This window comes from Ceratotherium simum, chromosome 10 (assembly GCF_057802395.1).
Source record: "Ceratotherium simum simum isolate JZ-2026a chromosome 10, ASM5780239v1, whole genome shotgun sequence".
NCBI classification, from domain to species: Eukaryota; Metazoa; Chordata; class Mammalia; order Perissodactyla; family Rhinocerotidae; genus Ceratotherium; species Ceratotherium simum.
This window is the reverse complement of record NC_141909.1, coordinates 73,161,561-73,182,447: the sequence shown is the minus strand read 5'-3', so window position 1 is coordinate 73,182,447 and position 20,887 is coordinate 73,161,561. Positions and strand designations below refer to the sequence as shown.

At 44.5% G+C, this 20,887-nt stretch overlaps 1 pseudogene; it reads left to right on the top strand.

The window, feature by feature from the left end:
* Positions 1 to 919: 919 nt before the first annotated feature.
* The window catches only part of LOC147916178 (cilia- and flagella-associated protein 337-like), a 134,848-nt pseudogene continuing 114,880 nt past the window's right edge, over positions 920 to 20,887 (top strand).

The following is a 20,887-nucleotide window of genomic DNA, read 5'->3' as shown; positions in this document are numbered from 1 at the left end:
GATTCCTCAGCATTCAGCCCGGGCCCTCTTCTCTATCTGTAATCTCTGCTTAGGCGATCTCATCCACTCCTGTCTTTTAAAACGTCGTCTACATGCTGGCAACCTTTCAAATCAATATCTTCAGCCCAGACCTCTCCTCTGAGCTTCATATTTGGACTCCTGACTGCCCACTTGACGGCTCTGCTTTCATGTCTCAGGAGCATCTCAAACACAACGCGTCCCAAACACAACTTGTTATTTTGCCCAAGACCAGCCCCTCCCCGGGCTTTCCCATCTTACTAAATGGCACCTCCATCCACCCAGTGTTTCAGAACAGATGCCTGGGAGTCAGTCTTGACTCACCTTCCTTAATTACCCATCACAACCACTTTTCTTTTGTTCAACACGGCATCAAAGAATGACACTCTGAGGCCCCGGCCCATAGTCAGTGCTCAATAAATACTCGTTGAAAATTGATTGGCTGTGCTTGTGTGGTGCATACCTGGACTGGAGAGTGGAAACATGGAGGTTAGAAAGAGCTTGAGGATAATAATGTGTAACACTCTGATAAAGGTGTTCATTCCGGGATGAAGAAACATTGACAATGCTTTTTGAGAGGTCTAATGTCACTCTTCCTCCCCAGTTTGAGCATAATCCCACCAATCCTTTGATAGGACTTCTGTGAGCACTAAAGGAAAAGTGGAGATGGAATCTGATAATTTACTTGGAGCTTCTCTCAGATGCATTGGTCTCCATAATGCTCCTGGTGGCTATGCTATGTTTGATGGCACAGTGCACAACGAGGGCCCAATGTCAATTGAAATTGTAATGCATGATCTGGATTTTCTCTCAATAAGGCTTGTGATCAGTGAATACTGAAATGGGGAGATGAGGGATATTGTTCTTATCTTTTCCATCATAGATGACACTAATAGCCGTGATGTTGGAAAGACGGAGGATTATATCAGTCAGGTACTGCTGCATAACAAGCACCTACAAAATCTTGGCGGCATACTGCAATGAGCATTTATTTCCCATGCATCTGCAGCTTGGCCGATGTGGCTCATCTAAGCTGTGCATTGCTGGGATAGTTCTTCAAGCTTTCAGTCTGGCTGGGCTTGATGGGGGTGACTCGCCTCCACCTGTATTCATTCTGGGTCCCAGCTGAAGGGGCAGCAGCTGGCCAAGGGCAGTTCTCATGGTGATGACAAAAAACACAGGAGGGTGAGTGGAAACACTTCATGCCTCTTAAAGCCTAGGCGCAGAACTGGCACACTGCCACTTCAGCCAATTAGTCAAAGCAAGCTACAAGACCAAGCCCAAAGTCAAGGGCAGTACGTGATGCCTTTTGTGGGAGGATCTACAGAGTTACAGGACAAGGAACGTGGATACAGGGAGAGGTGATGAATTGGGGCAACACTTCAGTCTGCCCAAGTAGATACTACACACCAAAGAAAACAGAAAAGAAAGCTTGAGCTCAGCTGGAAGTGATCAGGGTGGGGCCGCATCTCCCTCTGTTTCTGTCTGCTTCTCACTGTAATTCAAGCTACACCTTAGGATCACTTTGGAATCAACTACCCGACATAGCCTCCATCCCTCCCAAATCCATGCCATTTGTTGTCTATTGAGTAATGCCCAGACTTCTTCCCGGGCTGATGCCCTCGATGTTGATTCCTCTAGTATGGTTGTTATGGGAAACATTTCATTTCACATCTGCTGACACAATTTGCTGTCTCTCTAAAATTAAACAAAAAAAAAAAAAGGAGAGAGAGAGACTCATACTCTGATGGCTGTAAAGGATAATGAGTAATTTATTCAGAGCTATATACAAATCAGACTATCGTCTTCCAGACAGAATCAATAATATAATTTTAAGCCCACACACATTTACAAATGCTAACACTCCAACCCCACTGCAGCTGGGTTGCCATGGGCAACCAGGGCATGCCAGCTTGTGATCCGAAACAGGCCTATGTCTCCCAGCCTGGTAAGCACATGCTGCAGGCAGAATCCAAGAGAGCCGAGGATGTTAGTGTTGGCTCTGCTCTGGCCGCCACGCAAATGCACCCCTGTGATGGTTTGGATTAATTCTTGTCTGAACTGCTCAGCTTTCTTTAAACTCTTGTTTGCACAGGACTTCTTCAAAATCCCGTCTGCGTCTGTGTTTAAGCAGGCTGGGGGAGGGAGCAGGGAGGCTGTGAAGGAGCTGTGAGGAATAGAGCAGGTGATGAAAAACTCCACCCATGGCTGCTGGCAGTCAGAGCAGCTCAGGAATAGGCGAGGGGGCAGGCTGGTTGGTAAACTGGAAAAGAGGACCCAGTGAGTATTCGCCAAAAGGGGGCCTGATCAGATGTTGGGAGTTGGTGTATGTTGGTTGGGAAAACAAGATCGAGAAACAGGAAGGAACAAAGGGGAAAGAGAAGGTGACTTGGGCAAGTACAAACCCTAGGAGGGGGTGAGGGGCACACAGGCCCCATTAAAAGGGCTGGGGGGACAGGGGACACACAGGAATGACCCATGATGGTTCCATTTAAATATGTCAATACAAACCTAAATTCATTGTCCAAGGAGTCTGTCTTAGTCAGCTCGCGCTGCTATAACAAAATCCCATAGACTGGGTGGCTTAAACAGCAAACACTCATTTCTCAGAGAGTTCTGGAGGCCGGAAGCCCAAGCACAGGGTGCTGGCATGGAGGGGTTCTTACTGAGGGCTCTCTTCCTGATTTATGGACAGCCCACTTCTCCCTGTTTCTTCACATTGTGGAAAGAGAGATCATCTCTCTTGTGTCTCTTTTTATAAGGGCACTAATCCCATTCCTGAGGGCTCTACCCTCATGACCTTATTATCTCCCAAAGGCCCATCCCCAAATGCTATCACATTGCAGATTCGGGCTCAACATATGGATTTGAGGGGGTAGGAGGGATACAAACGATGAATTATGGAATGTTCCTGGCGAGAGAGTCACTGATATTCACAAGAATCATGAAAACATTTAATTAAGAATGAGGTGACTTTTGGGGGCTGGCCCGGTGGTGCAAGCGGTTAACTGCGCACGCTCCGCTGCGGCGGCCCGGGGTTCGCTGGTTCAGATCCCAGGCACGCACTGATGCACCACTTGTCAAGCCATGCTGTGGCAGCATTCCATACAAAGTGGAGGAAGGTGGGCATGGATGTTAGCCCAGGGCCAGTCTTCCTCAGCAAAAAGAGGAGGATTGGCAGATGTTAGCTCAGGGCCGAACTTCCTCACAAAAAATAAAAACAAAAAAAGAATGAGGTGACTTTTGATGATACTATAATGTGACCTGTTTCCCACTCACTGGCCCTAGCTGGTCAGATTCAAAGAAGAGCAGACTGGTAGAGAGGCCTGGGCCATATCCCACACCCTCCACTGAACAGCACGCGCCTTGACTTGTGACTGAGGCTTCTACCTCAGTTTACACACCTGCTGCAAAGGGGAGGTGCCATAGGTGGGAACAACGTGAGCAGAAGGTGTTAGGAGAGACTGGCACTGTGTGCTCCCAGGCTGGGGAGGAGAACTGGAAGCCTGAGGTGGGTGTGAGCTGGGGTGGGACCTGTGAGGAGAATCGTCTTCTTTTTTTGTTGTTGAGTACATTTAAGTTCTACTCTCTTAACAAATTACAATTATACAGTGTCATCAACTGTAGTTACCATGTTATACATTAGATCCTCAGACCTTACTCATCTTATAACTGAAAGTTTGTACTCTTTTACAAACCTCTCCCTATTTCCCCTACCTCTCAGCCCCTGGCAACCACCACTCTATTCTCTGTTTCTGTGAGTTTGACTTTTTTTAGATTCCACATATAAGTGATGCCATGCAGTATTTGTCTTTCTCTGTCTGATTTTGTTCACTTAGCATAATGCCCTCCAGTTTCATCCATGTTGTTGCAAATGGCAAGATTTTCTTCCTTTTTAAGGCTGAATAGCATTCCATTATATATGTGTACCACATTCTCTTCCTCCGTTCATCCATCAATGGACACTTAGGTTGTTCTCATATCTTGGCTACTGTGAATAATGCTGCAATGAACATGGGAGTGCAGATATTTCTTTGAGATAATGATTTTATTTCCTTTGGGTATACACTCAGAAATGGGATTGCTGGATCATATGGTAGTTCTGTTCTTAATTTCTTGAGGAAACTCATCCTGTTTTCCATAGTGGCTGCACCGATTTGCATTCCTACCGACAGTGCACAAGGGTTCCCTTTTCTCTACATCCTCACCAGCATTTATTATCACCTGTCTTTTTGATAACAGACATCCCGACAGGTGTGAGGTGAGGAGAGTCTTTCAAGTACAGCAGAGAAACTGTAAAAAGCACCTGAGAGGTCACCTGGTCCAGCCACCTCATCTTACAGACAAGAAAATTAGGTCACAGAAGCTAAATGATTTACCCAAGTTCAGAAAACCAGAGAGTGGCAGGTGTGTGCAGACCGTGGGGCAGTGGGAGCCCCTGGGCTCCAAGCAGAAGGATGGCAGGACAGGAGGCTTCAGGAAAGGAGATCTTGGATCAAGAAGGATTGGGGATGAGAGGGGCAAAAGGTAGGAAGACCCAGAAAACACCCAGGTTGGGGGTCTTGATAACAGGATAACAGGAGGAGGATTGAACGACTAGGTGACTGGGTGGATAAAGGGGATGGAGGGTCAGAAAGAGTAAAATAATAACTACACTTCTCAGTTTGGGCAGCTGGTCAAATGGTTCTTCTGTTTCCAGGAAAGTGGGGAGAAGAAAGCAGAAAGAAAGAGGACTCAGGCTCTGAGACTGGGCTGCTGGTTCAATGTGGGGGTCACTCCCTTTGAAATGAGGCTCGAGCAGCTTCCAGCATGTTGGGATCCAGGAGCCGGCAAGGCCACCAAGAGGAGAGATCCTCCTGCAGCCAGTGAAGGCTGCCCTGGATCTTTAGGAACAGTGGGACCCCGCGCCACCTCCCAAACCTCGTGCGAGGGGAGCACCGATGTCTCTGGCTCCAGAGCTTTCCTCCTGCTCTTCTTTCTCTTCTGCTTCTTCTTCTTCTTCTTCTTTTTTTTTTTTTTTGGTGAGGAAGATCAGCCCTGAGCTAACATCCATGCCAATCCTCCTCTTTTTGCTGAGGAAGACTGGCCCTGAGCTAACATCTATTGCCAATCCTCCTCCTTTTTTTCCCTTTTTTTCCCCAAAGCCCCAGTAGATAATTGTATGTGATAGTTGCACATCCTTCTAGTTGCTGTATGTGGGACGCGGCCTCAGCATGGCCAGACAAGCAGTGCATCGGTGTGCGCCCGGGATTCGAACCCGGGCCGCCAATAGCGGAGTGTGTGCGCTTAACCGCTAAGCCACGGGGCCAGCCCCCTTTCCCTTCTTCTTAAATCCTCTGGCTTCATATTTCCTAATATCTGCCACAAGCTCTGATCCTTTTTGATTAACCTGTGTGCACAGTCTCCTCTGAATTACTAACCTTGACCATCACCATTAGATGCTTGACTCCCTGTGCACATGGACTAACACCAACATTGCTGAGTGAGAACAGACACTCTCCACTCAAGCCTTCCCTGAGTCACCTCCCTCTACAACTACCCCTGTAGTGACGTCTCCCAGACCTCTCTCCCGTGCTTCAGACCTCTATTTCCCACTGCCTGGTGGGCTCTCTACCTGGGTATCTCAACAGAAGCTTTGACTCAGTATGATCCTAAATGGCACATCTTTTTTCTTTCCACAGATTTTTCTAATAGCCACTCTCATTTAGGTCATCCAGAACCCTGGAGCCGTCCTACATCTCCGCCAGCCTCCCAAGTCATGGAAGACCATTACCTCATAGATCCACCCCGCCTCTCCGTCCCCACTGCTGTCTTGGTTTAGGCCCTCTGCAGTTTCCTCCTGGACTGCCACAAACACTCTCTGGCCCTTCCAGTCTCTCCTTCACGCTGCAGAGAGAACGGGCTTTCAAAGATGTCTTGCTGAGGTGGCTTTTCATTTTCCTAAGGATGAAACCCAACCTCCTTAGTATGACATACACGTTCCTTCAGGATCTGACCCCCACTAATCTCTTGGCCTCATATCTTTCCTCTCCCTGGCTGGCACCAAAATCCCCCCATGCTTATCTACTTGCAGCTCCGTGACTACATCCAGCATCCGGCTCTTCTTGCCTCTGCCCTGTTTTTCTTGCTCCATCTCTTCCTGGAAGGCACTGCCCCTCTAGTCCTCCTGGAAAACTAACACTTATCTTTCCAATGGCTTCTCCTTTGGGAAGTGGCCCTCCATCCTGACCTCTCCAGCCAGAGTTAAGCGCCTCCTCTCTCTGCTGTTACAGGACTCCAACGGACACCCTCTGACATGGTGCTTATGCCGTGTTAAAACTGTTGGCTCACTTGTCTCTCCTCTGTTTTGTCTTCATAATCCCAGCATCTAGCACAGTGTCTAGTATAGGTCAGGCACTTAATAAATGCTGATCAAAGTAAGAGAATGAATGAAGACATGAGCGAAGAGTTTCGGCAATGCTATGCCACCAGGCCCACCCCAAGTCTGAAGGGTCACTGCTTCCAGAACGCTGAGTCTGACTCAGGAGTAAGCCACCCTCCTCCGATTAGCTAGTTGGGCGTACAGATTCTGCTAAGCTGGATAACAAGTGGGACAACAACAGTGTTTAGAACCAAAACAGAACCTAGAAATTTCTTAGCCCACTTTCTCATGTGCCACAAGAGCACATGACTGGATAATGAGAAAGCCACTGAACACAGATCTGACTTAGAGTTCATTGGTCTTTCCCATACAAACTTTCTGCTTGCTGCAAATGAGTGGGCCAATTCTTTTATTTAAAAAGCATTTTTTTTTCTGGTTACAAAATAAGTGTTCATTATAGAATATTATAATTCTAATAATCTAATATTATAATTCTATAATATAGAATATTATAATTGATTGTATAGGCTCATTGTAGAAAATATAGAATAGAGAGCAAAGCAAAAGCAAAGGAAAGAGGATAAGAACCATGAGTGGACCCTCCACCACAGATAAGTCATTCCTTTGATTGGCTTTTTGGATCGCAAGGAACAGAAATCCCCTCAAGGTGGCTCAAGCCAGGGGGCTTTGTGGTGGGGTCACACATGGAATAACAGGGAATCTCATGGAAATCCTAGAACAGGAAGCTGTCTCTGAGCTGGGCCTCAACAAGGCTAGAGTCGGGAGGGCCTTTGGAGACAGAGGAGAGCTGGAAGCTGAGTAGCCACAGCTCGGAATCTCTGCTTTGGGACCCCAGGTTCACAGAACTCGGCTCCCTCCCCATGTCTGCTTCTGTCTGCCCTGCCACCATTCCCTGAACGCTTTTCAAAAGTCCTAGTTTAAACACTGAGAGAGAGACTTGCACTGGCCCAGCTCATCTTTTCCACTGTCCTCAGGTGGATGGACGTCTTTTACACCTCACCCCGTCAGCAGAGGGTCAACGACACCTGATCAGCCTTTCGTAGGACAGGAGGAGGCAGGGTTGACCTTAATAATAATAATAATAATAGCTAGCATGCATGGAGCACCTACTGTGTGCCTTGCACTGCTCTAAATAATTGATGATAGTGCTCAGGGCAGGCCACCCCAAGATGCACCACTCTGGTATGCAGATTATTTCGAGCTGAAGCCAATAAAGACTCAGAAGACTCAGGAAGAACATTTGAGTTTCCCTTCCCAAACTGCCTAAAGAATTTCACATAGAAGATCTGTTTCAGGAAGGAGCCAGTATCATATGAGGGCTGCAGTATAATGTAAAATAAGATGCTGTGATAGGAAAGATAGGAAAGGCACCAAGCCCATTTTACCAAAATTTCTGTCTCTCCCACGCCACATTCTCTATAGGTGGCCCTGAAAAGAGTTGTCAGACAAACATTCGCATTTCTATCTCCATGTGAATTGTCTTCTTCCCCTCTGAAATCCCAAACCACTATACCCCCAACACCTTCCATGCCTTTAGCTACAATACTTAAGCAAGCAGCTTAGACAGAATGACGAGTTGCTCATTTCTGAGTTTCTCCCATGTATACATGTTATTAAACTTGGTATTATTTTCTCCTGCTCACTTGTCTTTTAATTATTTGGCCACCCATAAGAACCTTAAGGGAAAGGGCGGAGGGGGATTCTCCCTCTTCCCTGACATTGACTTTCAATATAACATATACTTTACTTTCTACCCTATGAGGCAGACACTGTGATTATGACCATTTCACAGTTGGGGCAATTACACATTATAAGTGATGTAGCTGCATCTCTATACTCCACCACCCCTGAAATAAGGCTGTGTGTCTGCAATGCTTCCATGTCCCGTCCTCCTCTCCCCTTCAGCCTGCAGAGGCTCAGTTCTCTCATTTAAGCTGCCCAAAGTGCTCCCTTTAAGTGCCCATGCTCCAAAATCATCCATACTCCTCCTCCCCTCTCCACTCATCCAAATCCTGCTCCACTCAGTTCCCCTCCATCTCTCCTCCCCTTCCTTCTCCTGACCTCAGAAAAGCCTGGTTTGGCTGTTCGTTGTGTAGGGCCTGCCATTATTAGAGGGCCTTTTCCTCCAGGACAGACTCTATGTTATTTTGGTCACATGAAATAAAATATCAGAGCACCAAGAATGAGAGACTCCTCAAAGATTCACAGGCTCTGTAGACTCAATTTCTAAATGCAGCATTCAAGCGACATCCGGATGCTCTAAAGCGGGCACTCTTAATCACTCAATAATCCTGATCCCTGATGAAGCCCCACAGTCTGTCTTATAGCCTACTGCTGAGCCTCTGAGGGGGACAACTAGTCTACCTTTTTGTTCCTTTTCCCAGAGCTCAAATTATGGGCCCAATAAGATGAGATGAGATTACAAACTTCTTTTGCCTTATTTGGCAACCAAAGAGATGAGTTTCTCCCTAATCTCTATATTTCAAAAAGATCCAGTAAGCAAGATCTTCAAACCAAGGAAGTTTAAGCAAGGGACTAGCAAGTGTTGCTCCCTCTGAGTACAAATACAAAAGGGCAGGGTACTTAAGAAAAAAGTCTACAATCTGTTATTGCCTCTGTTTCCTTAAGATGGAAACACATGGAAAACCCAGCAATCTCAGGCACCTTTGGGGATTTTCCTGAGCAGCGCCCATAACACTGTTGTAAAATTAATAGTAATTAGGATTATTGTTTAAACAACTTGTCATTTATATATAATTACCATGCACTACAATAAAAATTATCATGACAGATTGACTTTGTTGTAGGCTTTATTTAATTACAATCCTTAACTTCCATGGATTTTGTCTTAATAGTTTACTCTTTATTGTTATATTGTCTGTTCAAAACTGAAAATATTTAAGAAACTAGTGGTTCTGGGGCTGTATTGGGGGTCTGTTTTCTTTCTTTCCTTTTTTTTTTTTCCATTCTTTATTTCTTGAAGCAGAGTGGGAAGGGCTCAGCCTGATGTCTTCCATCTCGGTCAGTTAAGGCAGAGATCCTGCCTTCACATCCCTAAAAGTCCTTTCATACCCCCAAAAGTCCTTTTAGTGCCACCTCTGAGAAGGTGGCTTAGGCTGCTCAAAAGAGAATTGCATGTGGGGTCGTGGGCAAAGGGGGTGGGGCGGGCCCCATCTCCTTACCAAGACCCCTAACGGGACTGTGTCTGGGGGTGGGGTGTGGGCAGCATCCTGAACGCAGCGGCGATCCTGGGGGAGCCAGTAATGCTTCAAGTTCAGACTTGCCCCGCTGGACCTCGGCCTTCAGGGGAGCAGGAGTTGTGGAGAGCTGACCCCCTGGCCTGCTGCTGCGAGCCTGCCACATGGGGCAGAGGATGTAGAGTCACTCCATGGGAATGGAGGACCTGGCATAGGGGAGGACGCCACCCCACCACGTGGACCTAGCTCGGAGCCTGAGGGCGGAAAAGGTAAGGTGGCAGCGGTGGGACCGTGCCTGCATGGGCTGTGCAGTCTCTCAGGCAGGGCTCTGGGACTGGGCTGGAATCCCCTAGGGCCATGGCCAATGACCAGTTTAAAGCCAGGGTCCATATTATGTGCGCTGTGGCCTCCTACCACCTAAGGTCCCATCTGCGTGGTTGCTGCTTCTTAACCACCCCTTCCTCCATGCACGTACCTCCCAGAGCATCCCCCAACCCACTGTGACGGACTTCTTGTTTCTTCCTCTATCTCCTTTCCATGTCTATCAACATTTCTCTTTCTTATGTCCAACTCTTTTCCAGTCTCATTATTTGCTTTCCAAATTCACAATTGCCTCCTCGGATAAATCAGATTCTTGCTAATATATTAAGGGTATGAATAAATTCCAGTTAATCCATTTCATCTGATTTCAAGTTGGCAAATATTTATGGAGCAGGATCATGTACTGGGCCCTAGAAAAAACTCAAACAAAATACAGCCCCTCAAGACTTCACACAGCTAGCACAGTTTTCGTCAAAGGAAATGTTTTAGATGGTACCAGAATGAGATTTTTAAAATTTTAATAATAGTATATTTATGTTAATGTGCACTAGAAATCTAACAAGCGCATCAAACCCGTGATTTCATGATTACTCTTGTTTAGAATGAAGCTAAAGTAGGTAGTGCGTAAAATAAGCAAGTCTATTGAAAGAAAAAATATTAAGTAAATAACACAGAAATGACAAAAATCTGTGCAGATAATGGACTCATGGCTAATTTTTAGGAAACAGGAGCTCAGTAAGAGAGGGAGATGTACATCCAAAAGGCATGTGCTTCTAATGAGGAGACAGGGAGGGAAATTACATCTGGTGTGGGGGACAAGGACGGCCTCATGCAGGAAGTGGCATGTGAGATGGGCCTTCAAGGATGGGTAGGAGTTTTTCCATGGTGGTGTGAAGTTGAGCCCACCCCACATAGAAGAAACAGCACACGTCAAGGCACACAAGAGGTTGAAGTAAACAGGGCTGCAGGGGCAGAAATGGGATGAATGCTGGACAATGAGGCTAAAAATGGATCATGAAGAGTTAAGAACTGGGTTTTGTTCTTTTTGCTGTAGTGACCTATGCAGACAATATATCAAAGTGAGCTTTCCTGAGGGCAGGGATCTTCATACCATGGGTGAGATCAATTAATGGGTCAGGAAATTGAGTTACTGGGATATGACTGGCATCTAAAATAATGACAGACAATAGTTAATATCAGAGTGAATCTTCCAGAATAAGCACAAGTAGCGTATCATGAAACTTTAGTTTTCTACATGTGCATTGAGTCATGATGTAAAATGGGTTGCAGTCCAAAAAGGTCTGAAACCAGTTGCTCCCAGGTGATGAGACTTGCAGCCGCTGGGGACCTTCACAAACATTCTATTTCTGGTCACCTCTCAAGTTAGTGCATACAGAGGTGATCCTATAGGTTCTACTCCAACCTTCTCCTTCCTGTCCACCTCTTTTTCAGTCTTCTGGGATTAAGTGAGAAAGTTTCAGTAACTGACAGAGGCTGACAGAGCTATGTGGGGCATTTCCGGGTTTAGAGTGAGTCTGTAACTGACTGTCGCCAGCTTGGGTTTGATCCTTTGCTAATTGGGTCGGCCAATTTGGAGACCGCAGTTACCCAAGCCATATTGCTGGTGACTGGGCTGAGTCTGGCAGGGTGCCTCTGAGGGCTGAGGCTCCTCATTGCCATCTCAGAATAGTGACAGGATCTGAAGCTCCTGGCGTGAAGCGTGTGTGGGATGGTGCAGAATCAAGGCTATGCAGGAGGATGTGGGATGATGCCACTTCAAAGTAAAAGGGTTGGCCTCAGTGGCACATATTTAAATTAGCTGTGAGAAAACAGGCGCACAGCAGCTATTTATAATTCGTGTTAGAAACTACAAAAGCCAGTGTTGCTCACAGAGGAGAGCACTGGCTTTGGATATAGGAGATGAAGACTTTTTCAGTTCTACCACTAACTTCTTTGCTGACAGCCTGTGGGAAAGAGCCCAGAGAAGACCACAGGTGGCAGCCCATTGTGAACTGGTTCAAGTTTATCATCACTGTCTCCAGACTTGTTTCATCTTTGAGGGCTCCAAACTTGTTCCCACATCACCCTACATCAGCTCCTTCATATAATACTCCTCCCTCTCTCAAGGGCCTGCTCTCAGGAAAAGATCTAGAAGTTTCTTTCTTAGTAGGGTATAAAAGACTGATACTAGCTTAAATTTACCTTTGCAAAAGTTTTTGTACTTCAGCAAGGCTGAGAACCTTAATATGAAGGTGGAAGCTCTAGCTGGCCTCTCTGGCACTAGTCAGTGAGTAGAACATCTGTCAGGGCAGCAGGGCCCTTCTTGACATGGTTGAAGCACAGCGTGCAGGTAGCTGCTTGTTCCACCCATGCCTCCACTCAGATTTGGTGGGTGCTACTTAGAATCAGGTTTTTAAAGCTGGAAAGAACCTGGTCAAATATCTTTCCCTTAGAGATAAAGAAACTGAGACCCAGAGGGATAAAGTAACTTAAGTTCAACTGAACAGGAACTTCTCTAATTTGATAGAGCTGAGAATAGTGACTCATAAATGGTTTCCATTGAGACTAGAAATGGAACCGAGGGTTCTAAGGCACAGAACAGGGCTAAGAGGAAAAGAGCTCCCTGAAGGATGTGGTAATTGTCTTGTCCTTAAAGTCTTGAGAGACAAGGTGAGATCTGGGAAGAAGGGATTAGGGAGGCAAAGCCAGGAAATTTAGCTGTACATATCTCTCAACTCACATGAATTCAACACCCATTTGTTGAGTGCCTCTTTGTGCCCATTACTGAGAAGGGTACCAAGAGCAGAAAGATGAACAAGACCCATTTGCAAACATGAGAGCGTCTTGAGGTACAGCATGCTGTGATTTCAACCTGCAGGCCCTGGCCTGCTAGTGGGTCATGAAATCAGTTTTGTGGGTAATAAGCACAACTTAGGGTGAGAAAACAAGGAAACAGAATAGAATGGAATTAAAAATAACAGAGTGCATTACATGTATTAAAGGCAGATAGTGTTTCCCAAAATCATGACTTTAAAATTTTCTTTTATATCATAATCCTGCATGTATATATATGGTTAAACAGATTCTCACTGAGGATTCTGATATAAAAGAAAGTTTAAGTCATGATTTACAGTACATAACGTTTGAAGGGCTGCTATTTCAGGCGTAAGTGTCTGTGTAAGTGTCATGTATTGGTTAGGACCAATACATGAGTGAATACAGCGTACCTGTTATCTATTGCCACAATGATGCTGCATAACGAACAACCACAAAACCTCATCCAACAGTAAGCATCGGTTTCTCATGTGTTGTTGAGTCAGCTAGACAGCTCTGTTAATTGTGACTGGCTAGCTCACACATCTAGAAACCAATAGGCTATCAACTGCTCTAAGGTGAACTCGGCTGAAATGACTGGGGCCATTTGTCTTGCTCCGTGTATCTCTCATCTTCTAGCTGACTAGGCCAGGTGTGTTCTCATGTTGATGACATGAGCCAGAGGACATGCCCAACACTTTATAAGCCTGTTTGTGTCACATTTTCTAACTTTCTCTTGACCAAATGGAAGTCACCTAGCCAAGCCCAGAGGCAAGATATGAAGGCATTGTGAGTTACTTGGCAAAGAGTGTGGACCAGTGTCACAGTTCACCACAACAATGGGCAATAAGGTTGAATTTACTTTGATTGATCCTGTGCCCAGCCTTTTAGCCGTCCCTTCTCTGTTCTTGGTTCTCAACATCTAGTGCCTTCAGCTCTGAAGGGTATGGTGAAAGCCTTTTTTCCTTTTGCAAGCTAACCGGTAGAAAAGGTGATAAGCGAGGAGGTGCCCTCAGAAGACAGACTCGAAAGGGGATACAGGACGTGAGTGTAGGGACCTGGTACCTCCTGGAAGGCAGGGCTTGGTGGAGGGCAGTTAGGAGAGATGGTGTGAGGGAACCACAGGAGGGCACTGATGACAACTGGGAACCTCACTGTCCTTCTAACTCTGTACTCAGTTCAGATGGGAAATTTCCATCAACTTGTTCCAGGAATGAGAAGAGTTAATCTCGTCTCTAATATAGAAAGAAACCAGATTTATTTCTGTCTTTCTTCCTTTCTTTCTTCCCTTCTTCCTTCCTTCCTTCCTTCCTTCCTTCCTTCCTTCCTTCCTTCCTTCCTTCCTTTCTTTTCTTTCTTTCTTTCTCTCTCTCTCTCTCTTTCTCTCTCTCTCTCGCTCTCGCTCTTTCTTTCTGTTCCAGTCTTGACACTAATCAGTAATGTGACCTTAGGCAAGTTACTTACCTTCTCTGGGCATCAATTTCCCCACTGTAAAGGAAGGGGGATAACTAGATCGGTTCTGAGATCCCTTCCAGCTCAGCCCTTCTCTTTCCCCATAGCCCTGTTCATGGTACGGATATGTTGCTTACGTTCTCACCCCTCCCTCCAGTGCTCGTGGCAGACAGAGTCAATCCATCCTTGCGTTTTCCCTGCCAAGAGTGACTATTGCCTCAGGATGCTTCTCAATGTGGTACTCCACCACTACAGTAGATCAGTGTGCACACGCAAGCTCAACTTTGCCGTATTTATTTGGTAAGGCTGGAGGAGCATTTCTCTTTCTTTTAAACTACTAGGAGGCCATGGAATCTACCCAAGCAGCTGGAAAAGCCACAATATGTTCATTTTAGATTAATTTAGAGAAGCAACCAAGCTAGGAAATGGTTGGGCTGCTCCTTGCAACAAATTTGGATCATCTTCAAAGTTTACATAGGCTATATAATGTTCCAATGGCGGGAAGTCTTTGCTACTCACTAGGGAAGGGAAAGGATTTGGCTCTTCAGATGTCACCATTACTTTTCACTATTTAAAAAAATAACAAATAAGAATACCTCCAAGTAAAGGGGAATTTGAGGTTCACCTTTAGGGGACCAGCAACTTGGGTTGAAACAATTCACTCTGATTTTTAGACTCTCGGGAGGAGAAACGACAGGAGTGATAATGAACATTAGAAGTCTTCATGTCCACCCCCATTCACGGTCTACTCATCTGTCTGAGTTCTCTTGGGAACTGGCCTGGAACCCCAGGCAGAGGCTGGGCAGCAGAAAGTAGAGCTGGACTGTAGGTGACCTGGTACTGAGCAGTACGGATCGCCTGGTTCCAGCACTTACTAGTTGTGGGAAGCTGAGCAAGTTAATTAGCCTCTCTGTACCTCAGTTTCCTGATCTGTAAAATGGAGACCATAACAGTATCTCCCTTACAGAGTTGTGGAGATTAATGGAAACATATAGGCAGAGAACCCAGCGGTTGGTTCATAGTAAGCCCAATAAAGGTTAGATATTAGTGGCAGTGCTGCCTAAGGCTGCATTAACTATTTTAAAATTGATGCCACTTTTTCAATCTTCTTGCTCCTAACATGGCTGAAAAGATCATCTTTTTTAAAGCCTTGGCTTATTGTGGGTTTGACAGTTCCTGGCAGAATCGCCCAGGCCTTTTCTTTGCCCTTCTTCCCTTGGTAATGGGATAACCTTTCTTCACACCAGTGCTGTCACAGTCTAGGTTCATTGGTGAACTTGCTGTCACAGTCTAGGTTCATTGGTGAACTTCCTGTAGCCTACACTTTTCCTCTTCATCAGGACGATCTGCCGTGGAATCCCCTAAATTTCAACCTGGAGAACTCCCCAGACCTTCTGGAGGTACTTTCTCTTTTATTTATTTATTTATTTTTTTGTGTGAGGAGATCGGCCCTGTGCTAATATCTGCCAACCCTCCTCTTTTTTTGCTGAGGAAGACTGGCCCTGGGCTAACATCCGTGCCCATCTTCCTCCACTTTATATGGGACGCCGCCACAGCGTGGCTTGCCAAGCAGTGCATCAGTGTGCGCCCAGGATCCGAACCGGCAAACCCCGGGCCACCGCAGTGGAGCACGCACACTTAACTGCTTGCGCCACCGGGCCGGCCCCGGTACTTTCTCTTGTAGAATCTTAAGACCACAGGATCATATCTGTCCATTTTCTAAAGCTATAGAGACAGCCACTCTAGGGACAGATTTTCAAAAGGATACTTTATTCGATTAATTAGTCAATTCCCTTGTTGTAGACGTGAAATTACCCCTAAACCATCCAGACTGAGGAGACTCTTAACAGTGAGAAGCAAAGAGATGTTGGGTTGTAACAATAGGAGAACTCATTTGCATTGCAAATGAGCAACCAGCAGGCAAATGAACCCTTATGGGAAAACCACTCTAATCATAAAAATCGCTTGCTTTGGGGAGACTGCAGTGTAAGGACAAGCAGACTCATAGTTCCATGAATCCTCTGTAATATGGATATTAGAGAATTATCCAGGTGGTTTTCTATGAAATTGCATTTGAATAAAGCAAAATGCATTGCTGGGCAGTAGATAAAATCTTTAAAAACAGACTCCACAATTGTGGCCTAAATTATTTATGGTTATCCCTATAGCTTTGATAGTTTGGAAATAAAATAGTCAGGCTTTTTTCTCTGTGCTTTTATTTGTAGGAAAACAAGTCATTCAGGCTCTTTAGTGATACAATGTGACTTGCTGTCAATGGCAGTTACGAATTTTCAAGCCCTGCCAAGCAAAGGAGTACCCAGAAGGGACATATGTTTTCTCTGCTTTGTGTTCCAAATTTGGCTTAAAAACATGCAATTATGTGAAGGTCTGATTTATATTTTCAGGGAAAAGCACAATAATGGCTCTGTTTTGTAGCCGTGTTTCTCCAAAACATATTTTTATTGCTGCTTTTTCAAAAGAAATTGGCTAATGATCATTGGATTTTTGCTTTCTGCCATGACACATGAAAATTTAATGAGATCTGTGAGATTTAAGAACTGATTTCTTAAGTGCAATGGAAATTTAGTTAACATAGTTTTATATTGCAAGCTTGAAAAATCTCTGTAGTTACCTTTCATCCATTTCCATATTTTTGTGAACAGTGGAACAAGGCGAGGCAGGAAGCCTGTGTATTTGTAGCCAAGAGGCAATGGTGGAAGAGAATGACCAGGATGATAAAGAGCAAACCTTGGAAGGTACCTGAGGCCATGAGTGTGTCATGAGTGTCTGTAAGAGACCGGATGGGGCAGCATATTTCTTGGGGATGGAGGGATGGCTCTAGGGAGAAGAAGTTGTGAAGGGAGAAAGTAAACCTTTTTAGTTGCATTTTATGCTTAAATGAAGATTACTGTAAAACATTTTATAAAGTATATCATCACACTGGCTTTAGTTTCCTGCCCTTCATTATTATTACTAATGATGGCTTTCACTCCACTCTCTGAGTAGCATTTCTAGTAAATTTATAGAGAGATGAGTTAGTCTCTTTCTAGATTGGGGAGCCCCCTCCTGGGAGGTAGGGCAATGTTTTTGTTGTTTGTTCTTTTTCAGTAATAGAGGTAGAGAAAGGTGAAAGGTCAATTTCACATAATAAGATAGTGGACAAATAATTATCACAGTATAAAATTTCAGGAAATTTTGAAGCTAGGAGAAAAAGATATTCAGGGGCAGTGGAAAGATAGAAGTTTGAGGTAATGATAATGTATTTGCAATATGATTTGATTGCTTTGTTCAAATCTAGAGTCATTTTGTTAGTTTAGGAATATAGATGTCTTATGTAACTTATGACTCATAAAGGATTTATATTATATTGTATGTTTAGAATTGTAAAGGCTCAGAAAAATACAATGTGAAAAATTGAGATAATAGCGTGTCTTCCTCATAATTTTCCAATCTTGAAAGAAATAATTTCAAATCCTTAAAAAATTGTTTCACCCCCTGGAATTCACATCCGAAGTGCAGGATGGAAAGTCACATGCTCTTAGAGGCACCGTCTTCTTGTTGGGCCTCAAATTCACATACATTTTTCTCATGTGTGTTGCCCGCGAGCCTGGTCTGAGCCTGGCAAACTCCCGTCTGCCTTTTTGGATGCTAGAGAAGATTTGGTTCAAGAAAATGCTGTATTTGCTCAGTGCTAATGTCTTTTATAGGGCAAGGGGAATGGCCCCTCAGTTTGAAAGAATCATCTTTCTATCATCACGTATTTGAATAGTGTTGAGGTGGTCCCCCAGTCAGCTTTTTAGTATTACCTCCTGGGTTCAGGTCTTGCCAGAAGAGCCCAATAGGGAAATTCTAAGTAGAAACTTCAGGTGGAGAGTTTTTCCACTCTAGAGCTAGGTTTCCAATTTTGTTCCTCGATGAAAGCAAATTAAAAAGTAATTATGGGATTATTCAAGACAGAATTTGAAGTGTACTTCAATTTTATAAAATTGTGGCTGTCCCAGTAGCTTTAGTGTGAGTCTGAGTTTTGTGGTGAGGGCCAACACCTCGGAAACTTGGAGATTGGTCAGAGAGATTTCCGAAGATGATCCTATTGGAGAAATAGCCAATTTCCTCCTTTGCTATCGTCCTCAGGCCTCGTGAGATGGTGCAAGAACATCAGAGCTTAACTTGATTCTACCCGCTGGAGACAGTTTATTCATTCATTCTAAGCCAGAAGGTTAGGGATTTTTATTTATAAAAGCCAAATTGTTGGGATAGTAGCTAAGAGACTGGAGGTGAGAAGGAAGTGTCCTTTGGTGATCTGTTTATTGAGCTAAAGACAGGTGACTGAAAGATAACCAGTTTCCCTAACACCAAAAGTACCAAGAGACTCTGGCCACAGCTTCAGAAAGTTTACCCCAGAAAAAGAGGTCACAGATCAGCTCCTCCAAGGCCTCCTCCTGGTTCAGCCTGGGGTGAGATGGAATGCGAAGCAAAGGATGTGGCAGAAAGCAGTTCTATGCACAGGACCCCTGACAGGGAAGAGTCTTTGGAACATGATGTGGCAAAATATTTTCAATCTCTTTTTTCTCATTTCAGTCCAATTTCTAGTCTTTTCTCTACCAAGTCAATGCCTCTCCTCTCCTCTCCTCCCACTACCTCGCCACCTCTTCCTTCCTCCCAGCCCAGGCAAGCCAACCCTACCCCAGAATTTGGGGCTGAGGAATCAGTCGAATTGGAGTAGAGACTAGGAAAAATGAGGGTTGGAATATTACGTATTACTTGGAGGATCAGCTGTCTCATTGGCCTTAGAAAGAGAGAAACTATGGATTTCCAGAAATTGCATTTTGGGGGCATTGCTAGCATTATATGTTTTTAATCTGTTTTCTTTTTGTTTTGATGAGATTGAACATCAAGTGACCCTGGAAGAGCTACAGAACTTAAATGTACTCTTTCAGGTAGGAATTTGCCCGGTGAGCTTTCTAAATATTCATCTGGGTAATGTGATTCTCTTTTTGATGGTTGACTTTCCAGTGAAAAGTGTAATCCTTTTAGTTTGTATAAAATAATGATGAGGAACAAATTCTCTTTAATTGTCACTTCTTACTGGCATTAGAAACAAATTGAGACTGTATCAGAGAAATGAACAGAAGGGGTAACATGTTAGAAGTTGACAGAGTTTAGGCGAGTCTAATTAGACATTCAATTCTTTGGACTGTTGCTCCTAAACTAAACAAAATGCAACTGTGTTCATAGCTAATTATTCTTTTTCCCTCCTAGGAGTATGAAAAAGCAGGAAGACAGCTGCTGGATATGGAATCTTTCAAATGCATAATGAAGCAGAGTATGAGGTCACAGAATAAAGTAAATGGGTTTTATAAATGTTGGCTCATTGAAACCACAGTTAGGACTTTTACCATATGAACCAGTTCGGCTTGATGCTCTCTCTGTAAGATCTCTCTCAGCTTAAAACTATGATTTCTGCTAAGACCCATCTGATTTGCTGAACAGTTTATATGGGAAAATATTTTTATTTTTTATTTTTTGGTGAGGAAGATTGGTCCCTGAACTAACATCTGTTGCCAATCTTCCTCTTTTTGCTGAGGAAGATTGGCCCTGAGCTAACATCCGTGCCCATCTTCCCCTACTTTATATGGGACGCCGCCACAGCATGGCTTGACAAGCAGTGCGTCGGTGATCGCCCGGGATGCAAACCTGCGAACCCCGGGCCGCCGCAGTGGAGCGCACACACTTAACTGCTGCGCCACCAGCCCGGCCCCAAAAATATTTTTAATTACTTGGTACACTAGACCAACAAGATATTTAGAGACTTCTTTTGAAAAGGAGAAAAAGGCTTTTATTAGATCACTGATTATTTCTATATGGGTTGTTTCCAAAGAGTTTGGGTACTTCTCCCCCACCCAATCTGCTGGAATTAAATATTTTAAACATTTTCTCTGTCATCTTGGTTAGCCCAGTTGTTAGCCCAGAATAGGACATCTTAATGAACGTCTTAGTCCATTCAGGCTGCTATAACAAAATTCCATTAACTGGGTGGCTTGTAAACAGAAAACATTTATTTTTTGCAGTTCTGGAGGCTAGAAATCTGAGATCAGGGTGCCAGCCTGGTCGGGTGAGGGCTCTCTTCCAGGTTGCGGATTTCTCACTGTATCCTTACGTGGCAGAAAGGGCTAAGGAGCTCCCTGGGGTCTCTTTTACAAGAGCGTGAATCCTATTCTTGAGGGCTCCTCCCTGCTGACCTAAGCCACTCCCAAGGCCCCACCTCCCGATACCATCATATCGGGCATTAGAATTTCAACATGAGTTTTGGAGGAATGCAAACAGCCAGACCATAGCGATGAATAAGGTTGTATTCAGAAGATAAAGTACATGTTATAAAAGGAGAGGCTGTTTAAGCTCTCTTTGTTAAGGTTTCATGATTACATCTTAAATTATGGAAAAAATTATTCAAGATAAATCTGTATGATCTTGTCCCTGGAGTTTGAACAAAAACCCTCCATTGTCAAACTACAGACGGATGCAGTCCCCAGCTGCCCCGTGAGTTACAACATCCTTGGTTTTGGTGGCTACTGTGGAAGTTTAGATGTGTTTAGAGTTTCATTTGCTGTGGGGAAGTGATGATTAAATAGCACCTATTTTTTAAAAATCTCCACCCCATTTGTGTAATATTAAACAAAGAATTTCTATTGAGTAGAGTGAGGAG